Below are 9,601 nucleotides of genomic sequence, written 5' to 3' on the forward strand. Positions count from 1 at the left end.
GAGTCCCGGTAGGGATGTTCCGTCGAGCGCAGCGGGCTCGAGGAACGCAGAGTTCCAGCGAGATGTGGAAGCGGTGCATCGACAGCAGTCCGAGGAAGAAAACCAGTTGCTGCCAAAGAAGGAGGTGGAAATCCTGTCCGGACGACTCCTGCAGCGGGATGCCCACTTGCGACGTGGAGTCCCGCCCGCCATGAGGAGCTCTTGAAGCTCCTGCGACTTAGGTCCAGCCTCAGGATGTGTTTCCGCTTCGGGCAGAAGATCAGCAACGTCGTTGACCCTCCTGGAGAAGCGAGAGCCACGTGGGTGGTGACGCTCCTCCACCTTGCCGAGTTGGTACTGGCATCTGGTTGCAAGGTACGGTGCATAAACTAGACCACGAGTGATAGTGCTCACCTCGTAATCCCAGAATTTTAATTTCAGCTCAAGTCTCCTTCCGATCAGCTGCCAGTTTGGACCATCAGGATGACCGTGTATTGCTTGGTACATCCTGTCGGTCAGTGTTGCAGATTGGGCTTGCGTCCAAAGCCTGCGATTGTGGTAGAGATGGCTCAGTTTTTCCCAAACCACTTGGAAGTCGGATGAATGCGGTTCAACGTGAGTGATGAGAGTAGCGGCGTCGCCTTGCAAACATTTCTTCAAATAATGAAGACGTTCCAGTGAGGACAGCGATGGGTCACTTGCGACAAGGGAAGTAAACAGTTCGCGAAATGCTGGCCAGTCCTTGATGTGACCCGCGAACGTTGGAAGTGAAGATGTTGACAGCGCAGCGCATGACCTTCCAGAGTTAGCGTCGACGACCGGTGAATTTGAAGTCGCCGACTTCGTAACGGTCGCCGCAGCCTTGAGTTCGTCGATCAAGTCTTGTAAAGATTCGATCTGCTCGACGTAATTCAGTCGAGTAGTGCCGAATTCATCGTTCAGGAGATAAGGGCTCTTCTTCAGGGTAGCATCAGTTTGAGAGGCTGCTCTGATTTCGGAATCACCCTTGCAGTAGTCATCCCAGAGTTCTGCAATGCTGTCTCGACAAGCATGAAGTGTTCCCAGCGTGATGTTAGCCTTCCCTCTCCTCTTCAAGTTGACCAGAACGCGGGAGAGTCGTTGCGCGACAAGTCGTTGATTTCCGATCGACCTTTGCGTGACCGTCTCGCCGACCGTTGCGTTTGAATTTGTAGATTCTCTAACGGTAGCTGAGGCCCTGAGGTCCGAAATCATGTCTTGCAGCAATTCGTACTGTTCCATGTGGATCTGTTGCACATCGTCGTACTCGTCTTCCTTGATGTACGCACTTTCTCTTAATTTCTGTTCCCTTTCAGCAGCGGCTCTGATGGCGGAATCTCCCTCTCGATAATCAGACCATAATTCTTGGAGGGTAGTCAGGCCAGCTTGCAGGAATCCCAGCGAAATGTTGGCCTTTCCCCGTTTTTTGATGGTTGAAACGAGTCTGGAAATCCGTTGGCCGATGAGCTGCTGATTACTGACAAGGTCAGCCATTGTTTTTGATTCGCGATTTCAAACGCACAACGGTTAAAAAATCACTTTGTAAATTTTCAGTGAATTGCAGCACTGAATCCGGCTCGAAGGACCAAATGTTACGGATTGGACGGGATAAGAACACTCACAGAATTTGGACGAGCACACTTTATTCCCGTCTTGCGGTTAGTCGCGACAAAACACTTTATACAAACTATGTACAGATCTCTAGCCAAATTGTAAAGTTGACTAGAGCGAATAAAGAACAGAACAATGTACTTTTGTGAGACTTAATGATTAACAGCAGCGTAGCTGAGAATTTAGCGAGATTCGAATCGAACTAGCCGAGAAAACCGGGTGCAACGACGCGCGACGTTTTCGTACCGATGCTAATTAACGATTGATCTAGATCGACCAGCAGCGAGAAGTTCTCTCTCACCGTCGGAGCGATGACTTTGCGATACGAACCGCTGGGCCAATAGAAACTGTATCAGCCCAGTCGATAATCGATCCGACGGCGATAGCCTATAGCGCGGCGCGCTGCTAATCGATCATCGATCCTCGCGATGTCGCAAGGATCAGCCAATACGCGGGCTGCGTGGTGGATCGTGCGTCACGATCCTACGACACGCGTGGCCAATCCCAAACATAGGGTAACAATATTTATGGCTGGGTTAATAGCAAATTATGAATATAATTTAAAAAAGATTATTGCATTATCAGCATTGAGACAATTAGGGTTTATAATAAGAGTTTTGGGCATAGGGATAGTAGATTTGGGGTTTTGTCATTTATTAATTCATGCATTTTTTAAATCATTAATATTTATATGTGTAGGTGGGTTTATTCATTCAACTTTGAATAATCAAGATTTACGGAAATTTAGAGGGATAATGTATATAACTCCTGTAAAAAGAATTATTTTTATATTTACTTTATTAAATTTAAGAGGATTCCCTTTTATTTCAGGATTGTATTCAAAAGATTTAATTTTAGAATTTATAAGAGTAAGGGTTATAAATAAATTAATAATTTATATTTTAGTAATTTCTCTACAATTTTTACATTAAATTATTCTGTACGAATTATTAAATTGATTTATAATAATTATTTAGGGGCATTTAATTATCAATTTATAGGAGATAAGGGCTATTTAATTTTTTGTAAAATATTTATAGTATTTATTGTAATTGTTTTAGGGTATTTATATATAAAATTATTTAATTATTATGTTTATATAATTACTATATATGATAAATTTATATTAATAATATTTTATTTATGTAGATGAAGAATTTCTTTTAGGTATCATTATAGACGTAAAATAAAAATAAATTTTTATTACCTAAATTTTATTATAAATATATTTTATTCAATATATATATAAGATTATTTATTTAAATTTTTTAAATTTTATATTATTGTATGATAAATTTAATGAAAAGAAATTAGATAAGGTTTTAGGAGTTAGATATAATAAAATATTATATTTGCAAAAAATATACCCTTTAATAAATAAATGAGTTTTTAGAATTCATATAATAAAATTGATGAAATTTTATATAATTATATTAATTTATTTTTTATTAATTAATTAATTATAAATATTTAAATAGCTTAATAAAAAGTTTAATATTGAAAATATTAAGATAATTAAAAATGTTTAATAAAATAAATCCAAACCTAAACACTTCGTGTAAAGGTTGACCAAGTTCCCCGGCCCATCCACTTCAGTGATATGAAGGATGGACCAAGTTCCTCTCGCCTATCAAAGTTGTGATACGATGGATGGACCAAGTTCCTCTCGCCTATAAGGGCTGTGATATCGGGAAGGACCAATTCCCAGAGGCCAATGATTGTTGTATTCAAACTTTACAACCTACGGAACTTGGCGTCTGCGCTGGCAATAGTATTTTGAATTGCAAGAGAAAAATTTATATCCGGATTCCCAACTGCTCAAGCAAAAATCTTACGAATTTTTTTAAATCTGCCGTTGCTGCGTCTCCTGCAGTATCGTCTCCTTCTGCGCCGTATCCGGATATAAATTTTTCTCTTGCAATTCAAAATACTATTGCCAGCGCAGACGCCAAGTTCCGTAGGTTGTAAAGTTTGAATACAACAATCATTGGCCTCTGGGAATTGGTCCTTCCCGATATCACAGCCCTTATAGGCGAGAGGAACTTGGTCCATCCATCGTATCACAACTTTGATAGGCGAGAGGAACTTGGTCCATCCTTCATATCACTGAAGTGGATGGGCCGGGGAACTTGGTCAACCTTTACACGAAGTGTTTTGGTTTGGATATCATGTTATTTTTGTAAGAAATGACCAGATATTCGGAGGATTCATAGACGGAAGTTAATTTGCAGAAAATAGCATGATGCATCTCACTTAAAACACGCACGTGGCTGTATCTCGGGAACGGTGCGTCCTATCGCAAAAATAACGAAATTTTCGAAAGGCTTTAACCCAAAGCATATACGGTATGCCCAACCACATGACGTAGGTGGTATTTTGATTTTAAGAAAAAAAAAAATTTTGTCGGGTTTTTCGAAAAAAAAAAATTTTTTCGGGATTTTCGATTTTTCCAGTTGGTTTGGATATAAAAGAAACCTGATTCCAAAATTTCAAGTTTCTAGCTTGTCTGGAAGTGGGTTAGAATTAACATGATCATCATCATCATCATCATCATCATCATCATCATCATCATCCTCCTATATATATTCCAAGAATTATGCGTTTTTGGGGTATTTTTATCTCAGGTTCCAGGCTAGGTAGAAAGTTGCTTTTTACATGAGAGTTAGTTGATATTATATCTAGCTCAAATAAAAATTTTGGTTGACCTAGGTTACCGGGGAGAGCGGCAGCGGCGGTGGCAATATGGCTAAAAAGCGCAAAACTATCGTACGAGAATAACTACTCGGCAGCTTAGAGGTGGCGGGAGGGGAACTTGGTGCGCGCGCTGCCGCGCGCGTTGATTTATAAATTTATAATTAATTTTATATTGAAAATATAATGTTTTTATTAAACTATATAAATTAAAGAAATATAAATTTAATTATTTTTTTAAGAATTAGAAGTTCTTAGTTGAATATTTCTTTAATTGGAAATATTAGTTTCAAAAGAATTATTAACAATAATTTACCCCAAAAAATTGGTTTCAATTAAGATATAATAATTATTAATTCTAAAATGCAATTTTAATGTTATATTTTAACTAATATCCTTGATTTATATATGGTAATTAATACCCTAAGGTTAAGTCGAAATTAAATGTAAATTTTTACTCTATATAATTTAATAAATTCATTTAAGTATGAAACAGGTGTGTTTCGTCGTCGTTCGGCTTCCTCGCGTCCGGGCTCCTTGATGTTGAACAGCTCGCCGACCCAGGGTCCTAAACGACAAATGGAGTAACGACGCGAGGAACGGAGTCGGTACGGGTGAAATAACTGAGACGAGTCGGTTGCGGGCAAATAACTTATGCTCGCTGCCTTTCAGACGCGTAAGCTACGGTGCCTCAGGATACAGTGCGCGATGGTAATGCTACGGTGCCCGTGAGTTTAGAACGTGTGACCGTGAGAGTGCTACCTGTAAGTGGCGTAGGACGCAGGCAGGATGGACAGGAGTAGAGTTAGATCACGACTGTCGTCGTGATCTCCCTACCTAGGCCGGGTTGTCGTGGTCCTTCGATGTCCGTGACGCACGGGTCATCGAAGTTCCTCCGGACAGTCGTTCAGGGAGTTCGGTCAAGGTGACGCACCTTGTCGGGCTCGACTGGCCTTGTGGGCGACTCGCCTCACGAGGGTGACTTTCTAGGCGGTTCTTAGGCGACGTCGAAGGGTGACGCACCACTTCTAGTTCGGCCGATTTCGTGGACGACGCGTCTCACGGAATTTACCGGTGACTCACCGGGTATGTTCGAGGTGGAGTACAACTCGCACCAGCGGAGTGACAGGATACCTGGACAGATGGTTCTCCGACGAAGTCAAAGGGTGACGCACCACTTCTTGTTCGTCGGCTCTCGGAGGCGACGCGCCTATCGAAAGTGACCGGTGACGCACCGGTTGTTTCGAGGTAGAGCACGGCTCGTACCAGCGGAACCAGGATGCCGATAACGGCGGAGACGTGGACAACGGTTACAGGTAGTATACTCAGAGCACTGGAATATCGCACCAATTATATTCATAATTTGCTATTAACCCAGCCATAAATATTGTTACCCTAGAAATAATAATAATATACCTCTCTTTATTCCTATTAATAAAAACTTATTATAACGAATTAATAAATAAACCCCCACAGTAACTAAAGTAGAAGAATGAACTAAAGAAGAGATAGGAGTAGGGGCAGTCATAGCAGCAGGTAACCAGCCAGAAAATGGTATTTGAGCTCTTTTAGTAATAATTGAAATTAATATATATAATAATATAATAAATCTTAAATTATATAACATTAAATTTTACGAACCTAAATATGATCTTATTCTAATTAATAATAATAGCCCTACATCCCCTAACCGATTACAAAGAATTGTTAATATCCCAGAATTGTGGGCTCTTATATTTTGATAATAAATTACTAGACAGTAAGAAATTAATCCTAACCCATCTCAACCTAATAAGATTCTTAAAATATTAGGACTTATAATTATTAAACATATTGAAATAATAAATAAAATTAATAAAAATTTAAATCGATTAATATAAACATCCCCTTTTATATGTTACGGATGACAAACAGGTGTTCAATATCATCTCTGGCAGGAACCGTCCTAGATAAACGAACAGAGTTTTTCTCCAGATAAACATACATAACTGTTTAGGTTAGTTTAGGGCCCAAACGTACGCATGACCAACTGGTCGTTGACAAAATACGAATGTTCACTTGAAGGGTACTGACAAGTACCACCCGTCATTGCAGGGCTATATAAGCCCTTACATTTCTACTCTCGGGGGCTAGTACTGTCGTAATCACGAATAGTGTCGCGTCGTGCTGCATATCGGAAGTCAACTACCAGTGAGATCGGACGTTCGTTCCTTTTGAATCAAAGTTTAACCGTACAGATTCCGCGAGTTCGGTCCAAAATCTGTTAGGCAGTGACAAGGTTGCTCCGAGTCCCCCGCATTGCCAGTGCGTCAACACCGTGCGTCTTAGCTTAGGTAATATCACCTTTCAATTTCTTTCCTATTCTAAATTCAGTTCATTCGCGACACAAATACACTTGTAGAACGAAACTCTATAGTAAGAATATATTTGTCTTCTTTGATAATTAACTCAAATTCATTAAACCCATAATTCTCGTCCAATATCCTAACCAAGTAATTGAAAGTATCAATTAAATTATACTAGTTACGAGGCTTACTAATTATCCTAGCAATTCCCTGATTAACCATCAGGTTCTTTCGCGACATTCCAATTGTCCGAACAGAGATTTATCCAACCTAGCGGCTCCCCAGTTTTGCATTGGGTTCGTCCGCATCCTAACAGCTCCCTGATTTCGCATCAGGTTCGTCTGTGCTATTATACAACCTCCTAGCAGCTCCCCGGTTTTGCATCGGGTTCGTCTGCGTTTGACTCCATTCCTAGAGGCTCCCTGACTTCGCGTCAGGTTCGTCCTCGCTGTCAATAATCCTAGCGGCTCCCCAATTTCGCATTGGGTTCGTCCGCGTTCCTTAACTAACAAATTTATATCATATTCCTAGGGTAATAACCCTTCGCCGGCCACTCGTGCTGCTCGCGGCCCTGGCTCGTAACATATATAATCCATCCTATAAATTATAATAAAAAAAGAAATAATTAAAACTACTCTTATATATAATAACCCTATATAATCTATATAAATAAATTATGTAATTAAATCTTATTCTTCTATTTATACAAATTATCCACTCTAACACTAATATTAAATTATATATTGTTCAAGATTCGAATTGTGAATTTGCCGGTCGGCACGCCAACCGTCGAGCCCCGTTCGCTCTGCTCTTTTTTCAACCCTGTTTAGAGTCGCGTAGCGATCGTGCGTAACCGTAGCGCGAGGCTACGGTGTGTTTGTCAGCTCCCATCACCGGCAAATCTCCACTATTCGAATCTTGAACCGTCGTCTTCCCGGATCACGCGATCGATCCGGAACCAATCGCGTGCGACCCCGCCTGCCGTTGCGGAGAATATTTAAAGGCCCTCCTTCGACGGCGCCTGTCTGTTCGATTCTCAGTTCTCCGAATCAAGCTTCTCGATCTATTTTCTGTACGTTCTGTGTGTTTGCGACAATCACTGCGCTTTCTATCTCGCAACTTTACTTCGAAGTTCCTTTTGAGTCGCCTTCGAGCCTTATTGTTTCGCGTCGCGATCAGTGCGTCTGCCCGCGTCAAGATTTTCCTCCGAACGCGGTGAAGATCTCCGTTCGCGGCGACCCTCATCAAGGAGTCGTACAAGATTTCCGTCGCGATTCAAAGGCAGAAATATCGCACGAGCAAGATTTCCGAATTGCGATTCGTCGGCGATTGTTGATCTCTCCATTTTTCAATAAAGTGCAGTGTGAACCTCACTCTGAAACGAATCTCTCTCCCTCATTCTCACGATCCTTTTCATTGCCGTCCTCGCGCGCTCATTACTGAGCGGTTCCAGCGTCAGGCGCCTCCGACCGTCGGTCGACGCCGAACATATATATATATATAAAACCCTATTAATATAATTAATGTCCCCATTAATAATATAAATACCCCATAAATAATTAAACTATACATAATTTAAAGTTAATAAACATCTTTGAATTCACAATTCAATATTTTCTGTTAAACTATTTAAATTAAAAAAAATCAAATTTAAAAATATTAAATTTAATGGAAATCAATGTAAAATTAATACAATATAATCAATTATCTTTCTTCTATTAATCCTCAAATAATAATTTATCTCCCCATGCTGTAAGTAACAAAATAAATATAAAGAATAAATAACCCCCAAAAAACAAAATACGGTAAGTAAAAATATTATATACTCTATTCATATTATTAACCCAATCAATAATATAATCTCTCCAATTAAATTTAATGACAAAGGAGCTGATATATTAGAAATCCATATAAAAAATCATATTATTCTTATTTTATAGGTATAAAATTTATTATACCCTTATTAACTAACATTAATCGTCTATTAGTTTCTCGATAACAAATATTAACCAAAAAAAATAATCTTGACGAACATACCCCATGAGCTACTATAATAAAGCATCCTCCTACTACTCTAATTTTAAATAAAGTTAATATTCTTCTAATTAATACCCCTATATGAACAACTGATGAATAAGCTACTAAAATTTTTATATCTATTTGACGCAAACATACCCCACTCAAGATTACCCTACCTAATAACCTTACAATAATAATGTAAAATTTTAATTTTATAAATAAAAGCATAAAAATTATTATCATTTGTAACATCCCATAAGTACCTAACTTTAATAAAATAGCTGCTAAAATTATAGAACCAAATACTGGAGCTTCCACATGAGCTTTTAATAATCACCCATGTAATATACAGGGTGTCTCAAAATTCGTGAAAATCCCGAAAGGGGGTGGTTCCTGAGACCATTCTAAGAGACATTTTCATTTGCACCAATGTCAACTGCGGCTTTGTTTAGGAGTTATTAACGAAAAACACGGACCAATCAGAGCGCGCCCTGGCCCGCCGCGCCGCGCCGGCAAGCGAGTGTCGGTGGTACGCCGTGACATCGCAACGAACAAGAGTTTCTCGATAATGTGAATCCTCTCCGATTTCGATGAGCTTTGGATACGTTGTCAAGACCATGATTCTGAACAACATTTCTCTTTAGACTTTTTGGCGATCGGCTTTAGTTTACGAGATAATCGTAAAAAAAGAGAAGAAGCAGAAACTGATTGAATTAAAAACTCACGTATTCAGCCGTAAATCCATTTGCTGCTTCGAAATGTGTGTCACTGGGTCACTCGGTGACGAACTGCACAGATGTCTTCAGGTACACGGCAGTACCGAAAGCCAAGGGACGTACGGCCAGGTCGACGAACTGCACAGCCGGTGGTAGAAGGCCTAAGGGATGCGCGGTCAAGTCGACGATCCAGAATTTAACTTTCACTTTCGAATCGATAAA

At 39.8% G+C, this 9,601-nt stretch overlaps 1 pseudogene; it reads right to left on the reverse strand.

Moving 5' to 3' along the window:
- Positions 1-5,624: 5,624 nt before the first annotated feature.
- Positions 5,625-9,004, reverse strand: LOC143217687 (NADH-ubiquinone oxidoreductase chain 5-like; annotated as a pseudogene).
- Positions 9,005-9,601: the final 597 nt, after the last annotated feature.

The sequence above is a fragment of the Lasioglossum baleicum genome, chromosome 17 (genome assembly GCF_051020765.1).
Source record: "Lasioglossum baleicum chromosome 17, iyLasBale1, whole genome shotgun sequence".
Taxonomy (NCBI): domain Eukaryota; kingdom Metazoa; phylum Arthropoda; class Insecta; order Hymenoptera; family Halictidae; genus Lasioglossum; species Lasioglossum baleicum.